This window comes from Bombyx mandarina, chromosome 15 (assembly GCF_030267445.1).
Source record: "Bombyx mandarina strain Sakado chromosome 15, ASM3026744v2".
NCBI classification, from domain to species: Eukaryota; Metazoa; Arthropoda; class Insecta; order Lepidoptera; family Bombycidae; genus Bombyx; species Bombyx mandarina.
In genome coordinates, this window is record NC_143221.1 from 17,628,938 (window position 1) to 17,654,541 (window position 25,604).

Genomic DNA, 25,604 nt, shown 5'->3' on the forward strand with positions numbered 1-25,604 from the left:
CCGTAAAAGTCAATCGTGAACATTTGTTAAGTACGTATTTCATTAAAAAAATTGATACTGCCTGGGATTCGAGCACCGGTGCATCGGTCAACAGGAATGCACCGGACGTCTTATCCTTTAGGCCATGGCGACAAAAATGTTCATAGAATTATTAATAACTACTATCTAAATCGAAAAAAAAACTTCATTGAAAATTCGCGATGACCGTATTTTATTAAAATTACAAGGTATTCTTCAAGGTTGATTAGTTATCAATCAGTAATTAGGCTGTCTGCCTATTTCAAAAAATTAATAGATTGTCTAAACATTATACCAGTAATTGCCACAAAATCAACTATATATTCCTACCAACTCAGCTACTTACCGGGCTTTTATCTCAATTAAACCTCCTCGTATACGACCGGATCAGCTCACGCGTGAGCCCGTAGCCTTTGAAATAGCACAATGTGCCCAGTTTACAGTCAGAGATAAGTCGTCGCATACAATGGCTCCGATACCTAAAGTGGCCACACAGCTGCGCGCCAAGATATCCGGTTTTCGGGCCATTGTTGCTTGTTTAGGAAAAATGTTTTCAATTTAGGTCACAGTCTGTTGGTTTTGAATATATTTTGACTAATTATATTGGTTTTGGAATATAATATTTAAATTCGTTTCCATTAGAAGATCCCGCATGTGAAGATTAGTCGATGTTTGAATGTTAACTACCGTCAAATAGGAAAACATAAAAGCCATCTACGTTTTTTGTACAGGAAATGGAAATATCTTATGTCTGGCAGTATGTTTGACATAAGGTTTTGTATTCACAATTCTATTAGGATATCAGCTGTTAGGGCAAATAAACCTAAACAAAGTAGTGCAACTGCAGAATTTATGTTTTAATTGTTAGTTTATTTATCGCGTCGTCGATCGCTTAGATAGTAGCCACCTATATTCCGTGGATGACTTTTTTTTTATTGCCCTTATAGGCAGACGAGCATACGGCCCAACTGATGGTGAGTGGCTACCGTCGCCCATGGACTTCAGCAATTCCAGGGGCAGAGCCAAGCCGCTGCCTACCGACTGTATTATTCCGGTTTGGCTTTCGGTCAGAGTCAGTATCTTTCTGCAAGTATGTATGTATTTAACTTTAACGGTCTGTTTCTACTCGTTTTTGTCTTGTTACTGGCACGCCTAATACAGGAGAAAGTCCTATGTCGAAATGCTATTGTCAATTATTTATTTATATCATAATCCCACAAATCCTAATATCCCACAAAATTTACAAAGTTGTTTTATCTGAACTATTTCTTATATTACCCCTTTACAAATTAATCGGATAAACGACATTACAACAACAATCTAATGTTAAATTATATTAAAAAAATCTCTCATTAAAATTTTGTCAGTGTACTAAATGGTAGTTTGAATCAAGGCAATTTCTCTTATTAATTAATTATATATGGAAAATTACTGGTGGTAGGAGGTCTTGTGAGTTCGTACGGGTAGGTATCACCGCTCTTCCTATTTCTGCCGCTAAGCAGTAACGCGTTTCGGTTTGAAGAGTGGGGTAGCCATTGTATTTTTAAAAGTGAGACCTTATAACTCATATCTCGAGGTGGGTGGCAGCATGTCCGTTTTCGATTCCTATGTGCTCCAGTACCACTTAACACTAGGTGGGCCGTGAGCTCGTCCACCCATCTAATCTATAAAAGAAAAAAACTATCTTTCAACCCACAAACGTCCCCTGCTGGACATAAGCTTCCCCCGAATCTCGTCACAACGATCGATTCTCCGCTGCTTGAATCTAGCGGATCCCCTTACCATCCATAGAAGTATTAAATTCTCGTTTTTGTTATAACCCTCCCCTTTGGCTGCCCAGTGATCTATTTTAGGCCACGTTACAGAAACCGCGCAACAGCGAAAAAAAGCAAAGGGTAAACCCCAGCTCTTTGTATCGCTACCGTGCCTCTCCGGATATCCCTATACTCGAACCGGTTTGTAGCTTAACAACGTTTTGTCGCAATTGGATCTATGATTTCGTTACGTTTCAAGGAATAACGTTAAGCCGGTCTTATCACAAACAGAAGCCGGTTTTTATTGAAAGTCTTTATCGAAGTTTTGATCATACGAGAATCCGTAATGTTCCGAATGATTTGTTCCAGTTTTTGTTGACAAATCTTATTTAAGTAAATCGTTCACTTGTTTTGGGTTTGTTCTCGTCAGTTTTGAAGTTAATAGGCTGATAAAGTAAGAGTCAAGTCCAAAGTCACCTTACCGTGATAACCATATGTTTTTCTACGCCACGCTACTAATAAATGTTTTTGCTATACTTAATATTCTTAACAATGCTTAAAGTGGGTTTTGTCTCGTTCGATACTGAAGGTAAAATTATAACCAAATATATCAGCAATGTTTATCGTCTCTTCCTTTACAAATTTTTAATTATTAACAATATTTTTAACTCTTGTATAATTAACTCAGTTCTATTTCAGGAACAGAAATCGATGTAGAGGAATAGTCAAAAATGTATTTAACGAATGATGATTCGCGGCGATCAGTATACAAACGAGACGGATAATTGGGCATATAAAATGTATAGTCATAAAAAATTCACACTATTACTAAACATTCGAAATGAATGAATTCTCACCATAAAATACAGCTGTATCAGACAATGTCACGTATCAGTCGCGTCTGTTATTTGTCAAGCACGATTACCTTATAATATAACTGCAGACCGACTGAATGGACTGCTGCGGGAAATTGCGGTATCACGGCTCGTGGAGACGCATTCAAACGACGCGAGCTCGTGACGTCACAATTCACATAGAACGATTCAGAGCAGCGATACAAGAAATTAAAATGTATTTTTTAAAGGCCGTGGATAATTGTATTATGCTATTGCATAGCTTTTATCGCGGGCTTTGACCGCGGCGACCGAATCAAGAAATTCCGTAACTAAAATAAAACCTAACACTCCCACTCCGCCCACCATGTAGCTCGCGTTCAACACATTCACACGTTGCGCTTGTGTAGTGTTTGTGAATAAGCGCGCGGCGTGACGTCGCACTGCATGCGCATCATGAAAAGTCTCTCTCCATCTCTCTCTCGCGCGGTCTAGCTTATGAGTGTGAAGGGGACAGTTAATGTTTTGCTTTTGTTAATGTTTATAAATAAAGCGTGGTCTTATTTTATTACTGTTTTAATATTAAAGTATTATTGTCTAATTATAATTGCAAAAGTTGATAAAAAATGCTATGCAATAGCTTTACGGCGGCAGTACCCGAGTGCCACAAGATTTTATTATATTTTAAGTATCATCATCATCATCATCAGCCCACAGTCGTCTACTGCTGGACATAGACACCTCCCCATCCACACCACTGAGCCCGGTCTTCGGCTCTGCTTATCCACCTCTTACCAACCACCGTTCGGAGGTCATCGCAACCACCTAGCCAGGTAGTTATATATACATATAGTGTAGGCAGCGGCTTGGCTCTACCCCTGGCATTGCTGACGTCCATGGGTGACGGTAACCACTCACCATCAGGTGGGCCGTATGCTCGTCTGCCTACAAGGGCAATAAAAAAAAAACATATATATAATTAGAAATTTCCTTGATGCTTCTGTTGTTACTATTGCTTAGAAGCTTAAAGCTAAGTTTGATGCGTACAATGTGTTCTATAGTAATTAAATATGCTTCTTTCTTATTTTCTTTTAAATGAGCTCTTGGCCGTTTCTTCTAACTCATAAAGCTATACTGGATTTAAATTAACGGCCGTCTGGTGTAGTGGTAAGTGACGTGGTCACTACATAAGGGGGTCGCGGGTTCAAATCCCGCCAAGGGAAGATATTTGTATGATTAATATAAATGTCTTTTCCAGGGTTATGGATGTATATTAATTATATGTATGTGTATAATAAAAAATCTTACATTTATTTCCGTTATCTGGTACCTGTAACACAAGCTCTTTACGAACTTATCACGGGACCAGTTAACGTGGCGTGATTGTTAGTAAATATTTATTTATTTTATTTATTTATTTATAAATACCACAACGTGAATGCCATTGGCTCTTTTAGAATTAAGAATTGAAGTCTCGACTGACACTGTAGGTACAAAACTGGCTTTGTACAAACCTTGGATCCTTTACGCCAGAAATATGCAAGATGATCCTTTGAAATCAATAGTTTTACTATTATTCTAGAGTTGTAGATTTATTGTTGTAGATTGATGGTAGTCCATATCGTGCGGTCCATGCCACCCTTGATCGTACACTGTGGAGGAACTTCTCGAGGAAGAAAAGTAAATTGACACGGCTAGCCTAGTGATATAACCGGGTGGTGAGAGAGGGAAGGAAACAAAGTACATTTCGTGCTTCAACGTATATATCTAAAAGGAGAAAGTTTTCTCGACCAAAAAACAAACCGTAAATGATTTTACGGTAGGCATCGTATTGGCTCTGTCATTGCTGATGTCCATGACCGACGTATATCACTCACCGTCAGGTGGACTATATGCTCGTCTGTCTACAAGGGCAATAAAGAATAAAAAGTTATCAGAAGTCATCGTAGCTTAAAGTATAGGATGTCCTGTATACTTACTTGTATCGAGCGATGCGACCGGATCGGAGTTCGAATCACGCAGACGAGTACTATTTTTTCTAATGAAATACGTAGTTTGTTCATGAATGACTACCACGATGAAGGAATAACAGCGAGTTATAAAAATCAAACGCGGGTAAATAATATAATTTCCGTAACATTGGGCGTTTTGTTGCAGGCACTTGGAAGTACTACATCCTGCCTATTTCTGCCGCAAAGCAACGCGTCCCCAAAACCTCAAGTCTCAAGGTTGGATGCCAACGGGCTTCGGTATACACTTAAAATCATGTAATAAAATAAAACTTGAACTGACTAAAATTATAAATATAAAAGAAGCTTTTACAAGATATAAAGTGGCACGGACTTGAAATAAAAATCTAGAACCTCGTGACCACACGAAGGAACCTATGGTTCAGACTACGTGTGCATTAGTTCCGTATAACGTTTCTTATTTTTTTATTGCTTATGTGGGTGGACGAGCTGACAGCCCACCTGGTGTTAAGTGGTCACTGGAGCCCATATACATCTTTGACGTAAACGCGCCACCCACATTGAGATATAAGTTCTAAGGTCCCAGTATAGTTACAACGGCTGCCCAACCCTTCAAACCGAAACGCATTACTGCTTCACGGCACAAATAGGTAGGGCGGTGGTACCTACCCGTGCGGACTGACAAGAGTTTCTACCACCAGTAATTACGCAAATTATAATTTAAGTAAGTAAGTAAGTTATTCCTAACATATTCTCTTCCAACAGACTGAGCTGCTTTCAACTGTGCACATCGCTAGAATCCAAGTATTTTAATCATCCATTCTCCCGCTCCATTTTACGACTCCATTCAGCATCTCACAGGGAGAGCAGTAAAGTTTTATCTAAGCATTAATATTTTGCAGTGATGTACAATAAGTTTACGAGTATGACGTAATTATTGGAATGTTAATGTAATTAAAATTCATGTAACGACTTTAGTGAAATCTTTGGAATATCCAATCGAACTATCAAACTGTAGAATGTCAACATCGCGAACATGAGTCAACATAATAGCGATCAAATTTAATTTAATTCGTAAAGTTCGAAGGCGCTTCGACCAGACAACCTTAAAGGCATAATACACTATGTACTCTCAATTAAAGCACTTATATCAAATTCAATTTTTTTTTATTGCTTAGATGGATGGACGAGCTCACAGCCCACCTGATGTTAAGTGGTTACTGGAACCCATAGACATCTACAACGTAAATGCGCCACCCACCTCGAGATATAAGTTCTACGGTCTCAGTATAGTTACAACGGCTGCCCCGCCCTTCGAACCGAAACGCATTACTGCTTCACGGTGGAAATAGGCAGGGTGGTGGTACCTACCCGTGCGGACTCACAAGAGGTCCTACCACCAGTCAATTGGAAGTGATACTCGTTATTTTGTTTATTCAATAAACTCCGAGGGTATTTTCTGGATATTCCTAATCTCGAATATCATAGATTTAGGTCAGGCCTTATCTGTCAGTATTAACAATGAACTTAAGACTTTATTTGGCTATATCGAAAAATTAATGCTCATCAATCTAGACCCGATTCTCTCAAAATGCTCAAACAGCATTCGTTTGGTCCAGCTATTTGTTTATGTTACTAAGCAGATTTATTTAATGTGAAATTGTAATAACATTAACTTAAAGTAGTATTTTAGTGTCATAATAGTATAATAATATTTTACAATTTTTTTTTTTTTTTTTAATTTACGCGTGTTGTAGATAATATTTATTGGTTACATCTCTTATTGGTTGAGAATTCAAAATATCGTAAATAGTATAATGGTGATTGAAACGCGAGATAAAACCCTAAGTAGTTTTAATTGTAACATGAATTAATAGATCAGAAGTGCGAAAGGTGGCACGACCTAACAGCTTTATTTATTTATTTTTATTGCTTCATAAGTTCTAAGATATCAGTATAGTTACAACCGCTGCCCCACCCTTTAAACCGAAACACATTACTGCTTCACGGCAGCAATAGGCGGGGCGGTGGTACCTACCCGTGAGGAATCACAAGAGGTCCTACCACCAGTAATTAATTAGTAACTGACTGGATAAAAATTCAAAATATTTGACCTACGGTACTATAAATACAACTGCGTTAATGTACGTCACGTGTGAAAAGAAATGGTCGAACAAAAACTGTCACTTATAATGAATACTCGTATCGTTGGAGCGGAACAAGACTGCAGGAAATTGCAGTCCGCCTCTTCCGCTAACCACGGCACAATGCCTTCCCCACTATTCTATACAGAGCCAGGTTTCAAATGAACTAAAACCACGACGTAAGCGGTCGATCATTTGTTTTAAAGACATTAATAGTTTGTTTTTTTGTTCTCCGCAAAGTTGAGTATTTTCAATCAAGGGTTTTCTGTTAAGAAAAAAAACATTTATAATGCTCAAATGGACAACGAACTAATAGTGCGTACGGTGATAACGAATCTATATATATATAAAAATGAATTGCTGTTCGTTAGTCTCGCTAAAACTCGAGAACGGCTGGACAGATTTGGCTAATTTTGGTCTTGAATTATTCGTGGAAGTCCAGAGAAGGTTTAAAAGGTGAATAAATATGAAAAAGCTCGGAATTAAATGAACATAGCAATGGTGTTTTTCCTTTGATGTCCCCCCTGTCGGACGAATTCCTTCTGTTTGTTTTAAGTTTATTTTATTTGTATAACCCGGCAGACTTCGTAGTGAAAGATCTAAACTTTTGTAAGTTTAGGTCTTTTGTTAATCGATTGAGGCACTACGAAGTCTGCCGGGTCAGCTAGTAAATAATATAAATAACTGGAAACAAACAACGCACTGTCGTTCGTTCGCATATTAGAACTCCCTGTGTTATAGACCATAGACTGACATACATAATTATATATGTTTAAAGATATACATAACAATATATAGATACTTAACACCCAGACAGAGAGCAAACAAACCTGTTCATCACACGAATGTTTGCTTGATGTTGGAATCGAACCCACGACCCTTGATGCAACAGTCAGAGGCGCTAACTACAGCACCTAGTCAGTCCAGTTCAAATGACTATAATGTTCTGCCTCTTTATATCTCTTTTTTTTCTACCTAAGCTGATAGCCTTGAGAGGCTTTTTCAGCGTAACCTTAACTAGTAGGTGACCTCACGGGGCTTAAACCTGATAACGTTGCTAACACGAACCCTAGCAAGAGCCGTGCTTCGCAGAATCTACCACCGGATCGGAAACGCGACCCACTGAGAAGATCCGGCAAGAAACTCAGTGGGCTGTGTCTGTGGGTTAATTTACTCGTCGAGCCCACGACGGGTTTGACGAGGACGATGACCGGTGCTTGAGGTACCTAAAAGCACCGTTAGTGGATCGGGAGGATCCGAATGACGTGTTTTGGGCGACGTCGACTGCTTTATATTCTGTCCACAAGATCGGGAATGTCTTTAAATCGCAAATCTTTCAATGTATTCCGGTATAAAATACCAAGAGGAACAGCAGCTATGCAATACAATTCACGTGGTGAATCTCTCTATATCCTCTATCTCTTCATACTAGTCGGGCTATGAGCCAATTTGAACCAATAACAAGTTAAGCACCGCTACGACTGTGCCCTTAAAGACACATTTGTTGAGCATCTTCTGTTAGGTAGACCGCAGACTAATTTCCCTATGCACATAATCATGCCTCTATTGTCCACAGATTAATACCAAGCTACAAACAGAAGCGTATGTTTGATAAACTAATCTATTTATAACAAGCTACATAAATCTTGTTATGATAATTGACGGCAAGTGTACCTATTATAGATACAAATGACGTGTGGTTGTGGAGGTGTTGCACAGCTTGTGTCCTGATAAAAGGATGTTTTAGGAAATGTCCTTATTTAAAGAGGACTTGAAGATCTCTCGGGTGCAAACGCAGACCATTAAATTTTTCAACAAACTATTAGAATTCTTATTAAATAATAAAATTACAGCTTAGATAAATTAATCCGAAAACCATCTGCTGAAAAGTTTTTTTATTTTATTTTCCACCCTAAAATAAGTTTTTGAAATGACACAAAATGATATCTTTTTATTTCTAGTTTAACACAAAAATAAAAAATAATGCTTCTATTCTCGTAAATCTTGTAAAAGACGCTTTCAAAATTGTATAAGAAAATAAATGGTTCAATTCAGACATTTTTTCGTCGGAGCGCTGAGATATTCGGGACAGATAATGAAAATAAAAGAAAGAAAAGAAAATGTTTTAAAGAGTGACATTTTCTCGTAGACTAGCGATTTCAACTTATTTGATGCATAATTTCAGATTAAGTTTTTCAATCAGGTCTGCTGGAATATGTAAAAAAGATAAATGCTTGATAAAGGACGAGAGAAATTAAAAAAAAAAAGTAATTAAACAGACTTCGTTACTAAAACATCAACTTAACTGGAGTCGCAGACGTAATTAAAACTATAAAACGTAACGTGTTAATCTCGCATTCTTTACGGACGACTCCGCGACAACGAAAACTACTGGAAACGTCGAATAAAATATTATATAATAAAAATAAAAACTCGATATTAAGCCATAAAAGTAATTTAAAATACACCAAACTCACTAATGAACTATAAGTAGCAATAATAAGCTTTTGGAGGAAGGACATCATTAAGTAATGTGCTAACATATCATTGACAATCGTGTTGAGATTAATTTTAGATAAATTAATCTCAGCACGATTTTTTCATCGCGATAAAAAATAATTGAAATATAAAATTTTACAAATATCAATCGGGGAAATTACGAATTAATACAGCATACTTAACGGTTTAAACAAGACGGTGGTTTGTTAACCAAGCAGCGTACGTACCTTCAGCTATTAGCGATTTGTTAGATTCTTCGCTTTGATTTTTGTTACAAGATAATATTCATCGTGTAAATCGTGGAGAACTTAAACAGTGTTGAGCATATTATTATATAGACTAATAAAGTTGTCACTTGTCTGCGGGTTTTGAATTCAGACAAATTCGCATCGCTGTGTATGAGTTCACAGATCGTCAGATCCTTGAGAAAACGATTATTAAATCACGATCAACCCTGCAGCGCAAATTAAGTTTACTTTGTTATTAATATAAGTAAAGCTTATGTTTGAAAGGTACCATTTTTTTTTTATATTGTTCCACAAATCATCGGTTCGCATTAAAAGTGTACAATTTCAAAAAATATTCGAAATTGAGTTAGTATGCGGAATCATTTGGTATCGCCAGTATTTTTCTCATAAATACTATCAAAAGAGCGTAGTTTAGTTTTTTTTTTTTTTTAAGTTCACCTATGTTTTGACTACTATTAACAAAATTAATACATAATTTTATCTTACTTTAAAAGACCGATAATGTAAATGGCAAAAAAAAAAATTATGTTGCAAAGATGATTAATATTAAAAATATCGCATGTTATGTTAAACCTTTAAAACACTCTCCTGTAAAATTAGTAAGTTTTGAGATTATTTGTATACAGTTTTAATTCGAGAAGACGAAATATGTATTAACCCCAATCCTATAATAATTCACCACGCTACAGAACGATCGCAACTATCATTCGATACAGTGTATATCGGAATACATCCTGTGATTAATTACTCAGCTGTAATCGAGACTGAATCGATTAATAACTCGATACGACTCGATTCTGAGTAATGGACTTCTTGTCGTGATCCGTTTTGCCATTACTAATGATTAAAAATAAATTTCAAAATTAATTTAACTGTACAATAATGTAATTTATCAAAAATAAATTTCTTCCAAGCCGTTATTATTACAGACAGAATATTACACTACATTTAGAAAATCAGTAAGTAAATCAAAGATTTGTTAAAAACTGGAATGTAGTGAACTATTTTAAAACTAAAACAACAAGAAGACGTATGTATCATACGTGATTTAGCACTACTGCTGCTACAAATCCATCATCTATCGGTAGTAGAATTACATCACCCGTAGAAGAAAAGATGTCGGTGTCTTTATAGGTTTTTGTTTCTTTGTTGCTGTAAATGAACAGACGAGTTTATGGCCCGCCTGATGTCAAGTGATACCACCATAACATAATTTAACTTAAGGACGAGACATATGACATCTTACAAATCAAAATGACTTGGAAGGCAAAAATAGTTTAGTGACTACATGCAGTGGGCTCGCAATAATTACCACATTTTATAAAAGTATTAAAGGCTTCGTCAAACAGAACGCGTAATTTGCGCGCGTCAGAGCGCTAAACTGACGCCGTGCTATGACGCCGAGATGTGTTGGTAACATACCGTCAAACGGAGCTCCAGCGCTATAAGTACACAATGCTCCGTCGCGGCGTTAGGACGCTGTGACGTCAGGCGTTATAATTTTTTACAAATTTTTTTTTAGCGTCCGAGTGAATGTGTATTCAAATACTAGATAATGCCCGAAAAATTTATAGAAATACTTAGAAAATACCCATGCTTATACAATGCCACATCTGAATCACTCGATTTCTTAATACTTTTAAATTTTCACACTGCTATCGAAAGGCACTATGATTTGGCGAATGCGTTGCGTCAAGGAGCATAGACTCGTCTAGTCAATTGGTGTGACATGAAAAGAGCGCGACGTGAAAACGTGACGCTAAGTACGCGTTCTGTTTGACGAAGCCTCAAAGATTACAAATATTAAAAAAATGATAAATCTGTTTCTAGCATCCACAGTCGTCATGTTACCCGAGATTATGGCGTTTGTAAAAGGGATTAATTTTCAGGAATTAATAACATATTCGCAAAAGTTTGAAAGAACTCGCGTCTTGTGCGTATTTTACTTACGTTTTTAAGTTCGTCAATTTATTTCGAGGGCAAAGAGGATAGATGGCCTTTATTACAACGCCATTTGAAGCTTAATCCAAAATAAATTAAAAATATCCTAAAAAAATCCTATGATAGTCATAGTTCGTTAATCTAATTAATTATTTTGTTCGTGTATATCTAGTTAATTATTACAGTACTGTATCAACTTAATCCAAATGGAATTAGCATGAATACAGTACAAATTTGATCGGATTAGATCGATGATTAGTTCATCGGTTGAATATTGTTCTCGAATTTTATGGGTTTTTTTTTATTGCTTAGATGGGTGGACGAGCCTCCTTGTGTGAACACAGGCTCACAGCCCACCTGGTGTTAAGTGGTTATTGGAGCCCGTGGACATCTACAACGTAAATGCGCCACCCACCTTGAGATATAAGTTCTAAGATCTCAAGTATATTTACAACGGCTGCCCCACCCTTCAAACCGAAACGCATTACTGCTTCACGGCAGAAATAGGCAGGGCGGTGGTACCTATCCGTGCAGACTCAAGAGGTCCTACCACCAGTAGTAATGGTTCAATGAAAAGGCTAAAACTTTGCAAATAGTACTTTTTTTGGGGCCAGTAAAAATTTTAAATTAATGTGCCTATGTAAGAGCTTTGCAAAAACTAACACTAAATACATCTTATTCATATTTTGGTATCGTAAAACTACATGTGACATTGCGCGTCTGCGAAATGTATCTAGCGCTCTTGTGGCTGGGTTCCAATATCTGTGATGTTGATACGAAGATTCAACTTCTCCCAATTGTGGTCAGAGCTGGAATTGGATGTGGACCCAATCCCCGAACTTTCCAATGCAACAACTACATAACTATATAATCACAATTTATCCACATATAGTGCTCTGTGGAATTGTTCGAAATAATTCATCCATCTTTAACCATAGTATATCACGCCACCGAAACCTGGTTTATCCCGATTACAAGAAACATCGTAGCGTACTCATACGTGAGCTTACTGTCCTAAAGCATAGATTAATAAATAGTTACTACGTAACCTAAAGTACGTTTCTAGAGGTCATTTCTGTCCCACATTATCCAATTTGAAGTAGTCGTCGTGGCCTAAAGGATAAGACGTCCCGTATCCATGTTGAGCTATGCACCGTTGTTTCGAATTCCAGGCGGGTATCAGTTTTTCTAGTGAAATACGTACTTAACAAATGTTCACGATTGACTTCCACGGTGAAGAAATAACATGGTGTTATAAAAATCAAACCCGCAAAATTATAATTTGCGTAATTTTTACTGGTGGTAGAACCTCTTGTGAATCAGCACGTGTAGGTACCACCACCCTGTCTATTTCTACCGTGAAGCAGTAATGCGTTTCAGTTTGAAGGGTGCGGCAGCCATTGTAACTATACTGAAACCTTAGAACTCGTATCTCGAGGTATGGGTATGGTTTACGTTGTAGATGTCTCTGGGCTCCGGTAACCACTTAACATCAGGTGGGCCGTGAGCTCGTCCAACTATCTAAGCAATAAATAAAAAAACCTATTTCTAATAGCTGCAAAGAAGGATGTGCCGCTAACACTTTTATTATGATTTTTCACACGTCGTCTCTGAACCTTATAGTGATTTGGAAGGAATTAGTGGCACGGATTAATGAAACAATGATCGATCATTCAAATTCGTAGAAGAAGCAGAGTGGAGTGTGGTGTTAATCCATCAGGTTCGCAGGATAATAGGAGTAAGCCTTTGTAAGATTGAAAGGTATTTGGTACGATCTCGATTAATCTAAATATTTTACTTCAATTTGGATGTCCTCATTGAAAAAGTAACAAATACTTACGAACAAGAAGAAATCTGATAAAATATCTTTTTAATAACTTTTCCTCAGCTTTCTCGAGTCGTCGACACAATTAAAACCACTTGTACGCTTTAAGCTCGCGTTTATTATTTTTCACTATTTTGTTTTAAGTTTATCTCTTATTTAATAATTTGGTCACGGATGACTAAGATGTCAATAGTTGACATATCCATATTGTGGTAAGTACTTTTAATTTTTGATAAATATATCTTGACGTTTATTTATCTTTCCACAGAGAAAGAATTAATAGTGTCTTGTGGTCTGGTAGTTTATTGAATGGGGATTTTCATCGATAAGAAGAAGCCAAAGTGTCATCAAGAAAACTGTAAAGTCTTCGGATCCCCGGAAATATTGTAATTGTAATAATAAAAGTGACATTAAATACTTTAGAATGTTTTTGATGTAGTGTAATGTAGATACATACGAAAAGGTTGCGACCGAACGACTCGCTATCTCACTCACTCACTTCATGCTTGCTGAGTGTTGGGATTCACACAGCGATGTCAGTGAGCTCCATTAACCACTTAATACCAGGCGGGCCGTGAGCTATTTCACCAATATATGACGTAAAAATAAAATGTACCTATGTTTCTGTCTACTAACTATGCCATTCTTTTTTGTATTTGTATGTATGCACAATAATTAAATATAAAATCATTTACAAATCATCACTACATAGTATAAAACAAAGTCGCTTTCTCTGTCCCTATGTATGCTTAAATCTTTAAAACTACGCAACGGATTTTGATGCGGTTTTTTTAATAGATAGAGTGACTGAAGAGAAAGGTTCATATGTATAATAACATCCATTAAATAGTGGAAAAATTAATAATAATTTACAGTTTCCGAAGCGAAGCGAGGGCGGGTCGCTAGTAGATGTAATTTAGTTTTAAAACTGACCACTCGGTCGACTAACTCCGTTATTAGACGCCTGCAGCTCTACCACTGGGACCAGGCTTAGGGATCCTGGTAATCTTACACGTAGAACTGAGCAGTTTGATGAGCGACATAACCCATACATCAACCCACTGAGTTTCTCTCTTCTGAAGGCTCTTCTCAACAAATTACGATTCCGATCCGGTCGAAGATGCTGCCCTTTAGTTGTTAGATCTCCTTCGAAGGAGCTTGGGCAGTTGTTGGCAAATCCCATAACTCTTTTTTTTTTATAGCTTAGATGCGTGGACGAGCTCACAGCCCACCTGTTGTTAAGTGGTTACTGGAGCCCATAGACATCTACAACGTAAATGCGCCACCCACCTTGAGATATAAGTTCTAAGGTCTCAAGTATAGTTACAACGGCTGCCCTACCCTTCAAACCGAAACGCATTACTGCTTCACGGCAGAAATAGGCAGGGTGGTGATACCTACCCGCGCGGACTCACAAGAGGCCCTATCACCAGTAATTACGCTAATTATAATTTTGCGGGTTTGATTTTTATTACACGATGATATTCCTTCACCGTGGAAGTCAACCGTGAACATTTGTTGAGTACGTATTTCATTAGAAAAATTGGTACCAGCCTGAGATTCGAACATCGGTGCATCGCTCAACATGAATGCACCGGACGTCCTTATCCTTTAAGGCCACGACGACTCCCTGCTGAGTTCGCGCTTACCTACCTCGCCCCGGTAAAACTGGAAAGGCCTTAGGGCCATCTATAAGCCTTTCATCCTAAAAAAATTATGAAAATCGTTTTTTTAATGGTATTACGGCTGCGGCTCTCAAATGAAATTGTCATTCAAACCCACTCAGTAATTATAATTTAATCGAAACATGAATTACAATGAAACTTTCATGCAAAATGTAAATACATTTAATCCGTACACAATTATAGCGTTGACATATCGACTCGTGACACTGATGGAAGTTAATTAAAAACGATTAATAGCTTTAAAAGCTTTCTCGTTGCTCTTTTATTCGGCGAATTGACTTTTGAACTTTCCCTTTTGTTGGATGAAGATTTAATTCTACATTTTATAATTTTTGGTGTACCGAGGTATATTTAGAACCATGAGGCGTTAAGTCTGAATTGTCTTGTATAAGTGGTATATGTCCTTTAAATTTAAAAACGTGACTACTTCGCGGCAGAAATATGCAGAAAACGGATACTTGCCCGTATGGACTAACAACCACTTTACACAATTGAGATTATTCAAGTATTTTAGTTTTGTTGTTTTCATATTTATTACACGGTGTTTATCCTTTATTGGGGAAGTTGTTCATGAGGCTGTGCTAGCTATGTATTTCCCTGAGGAATTTACTTGGAGTTGAACGCAGACATAGACGCGTCACTTGACCCGAGTACATCAGGTGTCTTCACTACATAGTATAAAACAAAGTTGCTTTCTCTGTCCCTATATCTGTCTGTCCCTATGTATGCTTAAATCTTTAAAACTATGCAACGGATTTTGATGCGGTTTTTTTTTTAATAGATAGAGTGATTGAAGAGGAAGGTTTATAAGTATAATAATATCCATTAAATAGTGGAGAATTCAATAATAAATTACAGTTTCCGAAGCGAAGCGAGGGCGGGTTGCTAGTATCTTATAAGCCACGACGGCTTCATGGACTGCAGTAGCCGATTTATGGTAGAAGATCATCGTTAGTCAAATAATAATTGAGCAGCATACAATAAATCCACTTTAATGTTTAAATATCTAGGAAAAAGTAATATTTCCCAGTTTTGAATCTTTGACATAACGAACGAGTTTATCACAACATGGCTCATGGCTCTCTCATGTACATCGCTTGATAGATTTAGGTCAGCTATTCATTTTCGTGCACTAAATGCGCTAACACGCCTATCTAGTTTCGTCAAACACTTCACGACCAAAGTAGATATAGATGGCCGAACTAATTTGGGGCTATTAAACTGATTTTCGATTAAACAATCTCTAATTGGTTTATGCTCTTAGTTTATGAGGAAACCGATATTCGACACTGTCAAGGCCTAATTAAGAAACCATTTTATTTATCTTTTGACGTGACAACGTCTTATAATTCGATGGAGCCGGCTGCACGCACCAAAGAATATGACTCATGCGGCGTTACCTCGCTCTGAGGCTTTCCATTTAAGGCTTGAAGTGCAAGCGAGAGCACGCAAAGAGCGACAAAGAGGCACAATCGGCCTCCGCGTTCGGCTGCGTTCGACATCCGTCTCTCTCCTACTTGAGCGATGCATCCGCGTGGACAGCTGCTATACAAAAATGAAACCATTGCCATACCATCAGTATTTTCTTATGACGGTGTCGCGTTCAACTATCGTCGGTAAACCGACTTTACAGACGAAGGTTTTGAAACATACTTATGATGCTTGGCCGCATTAGCGCTAGGCTGCATTACGCACACGTACCTACCCAAACAATTTGATTGCTTCTGTAGCTGGTAGGCTAAAAATAATTGTATATATTATTAGTTTTGAAGAGTTCTTTCTAAATAATTTACTCTACGGGCATTCTCACCTCATGCTCATTTATCTGTTAAAACTTACCGGCACCCTAGACTTCAACAATCTTTGCTGGTAGTGGGGCGTATTGTGAGCTCGGTATATGCCACCACTCTGCTAATTTCAAACGTGAAGCAGTAATGCATGTCAGTTTGAATTGTGAGTTAGCCGTTATTTTTGCTTAGATGGATGGACGAGCTCACAGCCCACCTGGTGTTAAGTGGTTACTAGAGCCCCTGGACATCTATAACGTAAATGCGTCATCCACCTTGAGATATAAGTTCTAAGATCTCAGTATAGTTACAACGGCTGCCCTACCCTTCAAACTGAAACGCATTACTGCTTCACGGCAGAAATAGACAAGGCGGTGGTACCTACCCGCGCGGACTCACAAGAAGTCCTACCACCAGTAACAGTACCACCGTTGTATGGAAAAACTGAGACTTAAAACGAGCCCTAAGAATACCCTTCAAACCGATGGATGGATGGATGGATGCATTACCGCTAGCTGCAAAAATAGGCAGGTTGGGCATAAGCTGCCCATACCGGCTCTTAAGGCAACATACGATTAGTAAAATATGTGTAACCAAACACATTTTAGTCTACATTTAAAGCATTACTCAGATTCAAAAGCATTAATTAGCTAAGTGGAGGAATTTTATCATTAAATCTTGCTAATGTACAAATTTCAATTAGCTTATCTGTTTTATCCAAATAAAAAGGTAAAATTTTGTCTTACCACTTCAACATATTTTACAATCTCTTCAACGAGCCTTAACTTATAACGCCATTTAGCAATATTAATTACATAACTTTCAATATCTCCATCAATAAACTAAGCCGTTAAAAATTAAACTTAATTAGTTTGTTTGGAGAAAAGTTAACCAGATCTGAAGTGTAGTTTATTTGAAAATAGATTGAATTTGAAGGAAAAACTGATTAACAATTGGGAACTGATTACCTAAATAAAGTAGGGGGTTATTTGGCAAATTAAGTACAATGATCCTAAGCTACAATGAATTCGTGTCAGCTTTTAAGTTCATCTGCTTATTAAAACATCTCAGAAATTTGAGTATTGAATTTGACTTACTTCACATGGACCTTTTCGGAGGCCTACATAAATGTTGTGAGTTTCAAAACAAAGAATGCCCTCATGAATTGAATAATAAACAAAACAGACAAAATATTCAACATTTTCCTGTTGTCAAAGACAGATGCTGTTGACCCAAATCATGGGAAATGTGCACCTGGGTACTTAGATATAAATCCCTTGAGTTACAAGTATATTTGGTATTTATTAAATACATTAACAAATAATTTTGTTCTATAAAATACTGAGCGCCTGTCAGCACATTCTGTCAAACTATATACCGATTTGCTTGAGTCAAATAGCTTGGTAGAAATAAGAATGATGGTGGTATCTACAATACCTATAAATGGTAATAAAAATGAAAAAAAGATTTACAGAAACTCTACCTAATAATATATAAATGTTGTGGATAACTATGCATTTAGACCCAGCCAAGAGTATCAGAATGATACGCATAGGCACTGAGTTTCTCGCCTTATCTTCTCGGTGGAACACGATTCCGACCCGCTGGTAGATTCTGCGGAGTACTGCTCTTGCTAAGGCTAATGTTAGCAAATTCACTCAGCTTGAGCTCATGAGCTCACTTCGCCCCGGGTAAGTTCGCCTACCCATCAATAGCTCCTTAGGTTACGAGCAAATAGAGGAAAAAAAATACGCATACGGGAAAAGAATAAATAAATCGAGACCTAGATTACTACATATCTTTAATAGATTTATTGATTCTGACAGAGAATCGAAATCAGTAAGTATTGAAAACGATAAAAATTATATAATTATGCTAAACAACTATATATTTCTTAACCAGTTTTAAGAAAAATGAAAAAGGTAATTTAATACAAATATTGTCGTTGAAGTAAGATACCACTGTCTTGGAGGTGTTGAAAAAGATTTTGCTCTGCGTGTGACAGGTAGGCGAGCAAAGGCTCAGCCAGGAGGGGTGGGATTTGCTAACAAATGCCTGAGCGCCTCCGAAGGAGACCTAACAACTCAAGAGCAATTGCTTCGCGAATGAATCTACTACCGGATCGGAATCGACCGCTGAGAAGATCCGGCGAGAAACTCAGCGGGCTGATGCATGGGTTAGGCTGCACGTCGACCTCTTTGTCGAGTTCGACGAGTACAGTTACCGGGATCCCTAAGCCTGCTCCTAGTATTAGAGCTGAAGGCGTCTAATGCAAAGGTTATTGGATCTGATGGATCCGTAAGGACGTGTCTGGGGCGTCGACGGTGACTGGCTCCTGCATGATCAGGATTCGGGGAGTAGTCAGCAGCGGCAACAATAAGGCGATTATCATGAGGCATAGTTTTATCGAAGTACCGCTCAAGGTGCCAAGTAATAAAACAAGACGACACAACCTAAAAAAATATGTGGTGTCGTGGGACACCAGGTAGGAACGAAGTTCCTTCGGCTAATGTGGAATCGACACAATTTGCAAAAAAAGAAATGGTGCTCAATTTTATGTAGGTTTTCTTGCTTTTTCTCTTAAATTTTGCTGATTAGTTTTTATTTAAGTACGGGAAAGTATTTAGGAAATTCAGTATTTTAGGAAATAATAAATTACGTAAAATAAAAAAAATAGTAATTCAAATTATCAATTAAAATAACAAAATATATCTCTTTATTTTTGGTTGACAACATAAAATTACATAGAAATAGAAATAATTACTAAATAGAGAGAGAAGGGATTAGAGAACGAAAAGAAAGAAGGAGAAAGAGAAAGGTATTATACACTACACGCTTGTGTATACGACTGTCGCGCCTGCGCACGTCTCATTGAACGGTTTTATTCCACGCACTTTTTTCCACGGATTTTTTCTTACGGTTTTACTATCACATTTTTTTCAGTTCGGTCGCGCAGCAAAATCCCTATCCCCTCCAAGCCTGTCGTAAGGAACTTCGTTCCAAAAAAGTTACTAAATCTTAATCGCGGTAGCTCATCTAAGCAAGAAATCGATTCGCAAACAATCGAAACCGTGAAACAATATATTCTATTTCGGATTTAACTGAAGGGGCTTCGAATTATATTTGGAATGACCACTGACGTATTTGGGTCAGCTTCCAGCGCAGAGTGTGCGTGACGTAAGCACCACGTCACTTTTTTCTTTGTGTTTTATATTTTATTCTGTAAAGACTAATATAACTAAATGTATGAAAACATTTAAATATAATTAATGGTGCGTGGTTTGAATTACACCGAATGGCCAATGCATTATTATATTATATTGAAAGGCTTAACACCTACATTTTCAACTTAATATGTTTGTTTGATTCAGGGTACATATTCATGATAAGTTATTGTGGTTTCGCTGACGATTTAACACTACATTAGTTGCCTCTACTGACAAGATAGAAACGCGTTAGATAAAGTTTTTATTTTTATTTTTAAATACCTTTACTCAAAAGTTCTTTTTTGGTGCAATTATCATGTTTGAAGCTCCAAAAAAAATAGTGGTATACGCCTTTCATGTGATTGAATATTTTGTTAGCGGTGGTAGGCAGATCAAAACCAAATTAAAGTGTACACGAAAGCTGGTCAAGTGTGAACTTTCGCGATTTTATGTACTTTACGATACATTGAACGTATCTTTTTTTTTTATTGCTTAGGTGGTGGAACCAAAAAAAAACCTGGTGTTAAATGGTTACTGGAGCCCATAGACATCTACGACGTAAATGCGCCACCCACCTGGAGATATAAATTCTAAGGTCTCAAGTATAGTTACAACGGCTGCCCCACCCTTCAAATCGAAACGCATTACTGTTTCACGGCAGAAGTAGGCAGGGTGGTGGTACCTACCCGTGCGGACTCACAAGAGGTCCTACCAGCAGTAAAAGTTACTACTAATAACTAAAAGCTTATAACTAAACTAACTAAAATAACTAACTAATAACTAAAACTACTAAAAAAATACTACTAAAAATGACGATATTCAAATTTTGAAAATGGCTGGATCACAAACGTATCTCATTAGAAAAATTGGTACTGGTCGGCGGGATTCGAACACCGGTGCATCGCTCGATACGAATGCACTGGACGTCTTATCCTTTAGGCCACGACGACCTAAATGTATTGTATTAAAATTGCCGCAATTGCTCAAAAATTCTAACGATCTAATTGTTCTACTTGGTTCTATGTATTATTTTGTAAGTACTATAGTTTAATGTACAGGATGAAGGATTTTAAAGGTGTGTCAGGTTAGTCCGAATAGGCACAAACAAGGTAATAATGTCGAGCTCTGTTGTCGCAGGTTAGCATTTACTGAGGGTCCCTTAGTCAGCATAGTTAATTGGTTATTCCTATAGAGAAAACTGTCTACAGGATAAGCTGATGCTACCATACTCTTCCAATAGATACTACTCGTACGAGAATTGACACTTTTTTGTATTTACCTGTAATATTAGGTTCGACATTTCCGTTTAGTATACAGAAAGTTTAAATCATTTTTTTTACATTTAAAGTCGATTTTTTGTTAAAGCATGCCTATTTACATTTTTTTATGTTTGTGACTCATAACTTTTGACTGGGTGTATCGATCTTGACGATTCTTTTTTCTTAGAAAGCTGACGCTTCCCGCGTGGTCCCATTTCAATTAGTCCAGTTCTGATAATGTTATCCATGAGAAAACCATATAAGTCTTAAATTTGCATTAAGTACATGCGCGACAAATAGATGAATAACTCAATATCACGCCAACCGATTTCGATATTTTTTTTTTTTGTGTATATTAATTTGTTTTGGAATATCTTTTTTAAATATGTAGTATTCTATTTCTATCAATCAAAATATGCACCATGGTATTGACGCGGTTAAAAACCATTTTATAGTTTAATATCGCGTTTCTTTGCTTTTCTATTTATCTATGAAATCCGACGGTGGTAAGCACAATATTCAAATATCTATCTTAAAATATCTTCGTCATCGGTGATCACGACAAAATGTAAAGTATTCAAAACGTTAGATATAATAAAGAGCAAATAATAAACTCCAGATAAAACAGTTATATAGCGGCTTTAATTACGTCTAAGGCTCGCGTAAAACGTAGAGAATACAACTGATACTAAGGTACTGTTACCTGTATATTGCTGTAACGCTGCGCACGGGTCTTTTTTTATTTTATTTTTTATTGCTTAGCTGTGTGGACGAGCTCACAGCCCACCTGATGTTAAGTGGTTACTGGAGCCCATAGACATCTACAACGTAAATGCGCCACACACCTTGAGATATAGTTCTAAGGTCTCAGTATAGTCACAACGGCTGCCCCACCCTTCAAACCGAAACGCATTACTGCTTCACGGCAGAAATAGGCGGGGCGGTGGTACCTACCCGTGCGGACTCACAAGAGGTCCTACCACCAGTAATTACGCAAATTATAATTTTGCGGGTTTCATTTTTATTACACGATGTTATTCCTTCACCGTGGAAGTCAATCGTGAACATTTGTTGAGTACGTATTTCATTAGAAAAATTGGTACCCGCCTGCGGGATTCGAACACCGGTGCATCGCTTCAACACGAATGCACCGGACGTCTTATCCGTTAGGCCACGACGACCAGAAAATCGAAATACCGAAGTAATCTGTATCTGTAGAAATACTCGAGGAAGACAATTTCAACTTCCTTTCTCGATCTGCTTTTATCTCTATATATACTAATGAATTGCTGTTCGTTAGTCTCGCTAAAACTCGAGAACGGCCGGACCGATTTGGCTAATTTTGGTCTTCAATTATTTGTGGAAGTCCAGAGAAGATTTAAAAGGTAGATAAATATGAAAATGCTCGGAATTAAAGAAAAATAACAATTTTGTTTTCTCTTTGATGTGTCCCCCGTAGGACGGATTCCTTTTGTTTGTTTTAAGTTTATTTTATACAAAAGTTTAGGTCTTTTATTTACCAATTGAGGCACTACGAAGTATGCCGGGTCAGCTAGTACCTAATAAAAAGGAGCTGAGCATATTTCTCCAATAAAAAACTGTCAACGTAACATGAAATATCTGTAGCACAGCGCAAGCTTTTTTGAGCTTCAGAAAAAGGCAAAATGCGTTAAAGCCAAACGCACTTTATCCTGTAAAGTGGACCGTGAACAAAACAGAGTGCTCCGATTCAAAACCTTTATCTATCGGAACATTCCTCCCTATTGCGAACGTAATAAGAGACAAAGTTCGATAGCATTGTAGTTATTCAACTGTAAAATATGTCTTTGCCCAGTTTATCCATGTCGCATGATCTTTCCCTCATCACAAATGTAGCCAGCAGTAGTTTAACATTATTTCTATAATTTTATGAACAAAATGTTATTGATTTTTAGACTCTGAAGAAGTGAATGTAATTGGCAATCACATTTAAATGTGAGGAGAACCAATAAAAATGAATTACTTAGAATCATCTAAAAGTATATATCATCTAAAGTATAGGTATAAATCTATAAGACAAACTTTAAAAGTTACTCTAATCCGATAAAGTAAAGTCTTAGTTAATAGTTTAAGTTTTCCTTTATCTCAGTTTATCATCGAAATCTCTCCAGTTGACATACTGTTCTCGTAATATACTGGCACCAAAGTATTGATTTTAATTCTGCCCCTCTTCGAACTAAGCTCTGGTTGCGATCTCTCTTACCCATCACGAGAACGTATGAACGCGCAATTTGATCTCGGGATACGTGATAACGTTATGGGATAGATGCAATCGAGGATAATTTTTAAATCAAGCGACATATCTGTAGGGATATTTTAAAAGTGGGTCAAGCAAAAATACTTTGATAGACGCTACCGTCTACTATACTCTGTATTCATTTTATGTTCATTGGGGTCATAGCTACATAAGCTGAGAGATAAAGCTAGTTTAAAAGTGATTAAAATGTGATAGTTGGAATTGGATAATTTGTTTTTCTGAAATAGAAATATTTCTGGTTGCGAGATGCAGATGTTTTCTGATAAGATATCATTAATTGGTCACATTATCTTGATGAAAAGCTTTTCTTAGTTTTATGATTGTTATTTTTTTGATTACTGGTGGTGGGACCTCTTGTGAGTCCGCACGGGTAGGTACCACCTCCCTGCCTATTTCTGCCGTGAAGCAGTAATGCGTTTCGATTTGAAGGGTGAGGCAGCCGTTGTAAATATACTGAGATCTTAGAACTTATATCTCAAGGTGGGTGGCGCATTTACGTTGTAGATATGGGCTCCAGTAACCACTTAACACCAGGTGGGCTGTGAGCTCGTCCAACCATCTAAGCAATAAAAAAAAAAGTAATTCTTAACATACGTTATTCCCAACGTGCAACATTTAATGATTTGTAATAAAATGATAAGAGAAATAAACATCCTGCTACAGGACAAATACAAAAACATAATAGAATATTTACTGAGCACACTCTATGTACATAATCAATTTAATTTATACGTTCATCGTTCGCGTTCATTTCTGTTCAGTATTCGTTTGATTGAATCGCCTACTGATTTATTTAGCGTCGTTTTATTGGAATACGTTCGTCGGAACGACTGGGATAAGCTGTCTCGTCATCGAGATATTTTATTGGTTTTCGTGACAGCCGATTAGTAGCTACCTTGGTCCGGTGATTAAAACAAATAACAGTCAGGTATTTTTAATCACGGCTAAACGAAGCTAAGTATTATTACATGACGAAAACATGTAAGCGAGCTCACGATGCTCTAACCGGAGTGTTGCTAACACTGGCCCTAGCAAGAGCAGTGCTTCGCAGAATCTACCACCAGGTCGGAAACGCGACCCACTGAGAAGACCCGGCGAGAAACTCAGTGGGCTGTATCTGTGGGTTGATTCGCTCGTCGAGCCCTTCGTCGCAAGCGACGGGTTCGACGTGGTCGGTGACTGGTGCTTGTGGTATCTAAAAGCACCGTTGATGGATAGGGAGGATTCGTAATGACGTGTTTTGGGCGACTTCGACTATTGACCATTTAATTTTGGTCTACAGGACCGGGTATATAATTTCCAGCAGCCACGACAAGAGGGTTTTCATGTCGTGCCGCCTTCTCAAAGTGGCGCAATAATGCCGACTGTAGATACTTACTGACTGAATAACTATTGTTTGTTCGACCCGTTTATGTATGTTAGTATCGTTTTATCAGACACGTGCCATCGTACTTGCCACGTACCATCCGGCTATAGAATGAGCTCCCCTCCACGGTGTTTCCCGAGCGCTATGACATGTCCTTCTTCAAACGAGGCTTGCGGAGAGTATTAAGCGGTAGGCAGCGGCTTGGCTCTGCCCCTGGCATTGCTGAAGTCCATGGGCGACGGTAACCACTCACCATCAGGTGGGCCGTATGCTCGTCTACCTACAAGGGCAATAAATGAAAAAAAACGTATTGGTATAATCATAGCTTAGAGCACAAGATGCAAGTGGTCGGTGTTTAGGCCCTGCAGATGAGTACCAATTTATGTTAATCTAACGATATGCCTAACATATAATCATAAATGACTTTCGTAAATTAGGAATCTGTGTAACAAACAGTAAAAATAAAAAAGTAAGTGGTAAGGCGTCTTGTGAGCTTACAAAACCATGTATCATCATCCTATCGTCATGAACTCTGATGCGAAGGGAAGTGACAACCCTTACACTATACAATCACTGGTGGTAGGACTTCTTGTGAGTCCGCAAGGATAGTTACCACCGCCCTGCTTATTTCTGGCGTGAAGCAGTAATGCGTTTCAGTTTGAAGAGTGGAGCAGCCGTTGTACTATACTGAGACCTTAGAACTCATATCTCCAGGTAGATGGCGGCATTTACGTTGTAGATGTCTATGGGTTCCAGTAATCACTTAACATCTA

General features: G+C 37.7%; 1 protein-coding gene across 3 annotated transcripts in view; it reads right to left on the reverse strand.

Annotated features, from left to right (window-relative positions):
• LOC114247199 (neuroligin-4, Y-linked-like) overlaps positions 1 to 25,604 on the reverse strand; it is a 66,679-nt gene that overhangs the window by 24,227 nt on the left and 16,848 nt on the right. The window contains exon 1 of one of the 3 annotated variants that reach the window (XM_089733070.1): positions 2,630 to 2,744. The exons of the other annotated variants lie outside the window; for them this stretch is intronic. The gene's annotated coding sequence lies outside the window, so the exon portion shown is untranslated. Of the gene's footprint in view, positions 1 to 2,629; positions 2,745 to 25,604 lie in introns of those variants that run through there. 3 annotated transcript variants of the gene reach the window in all.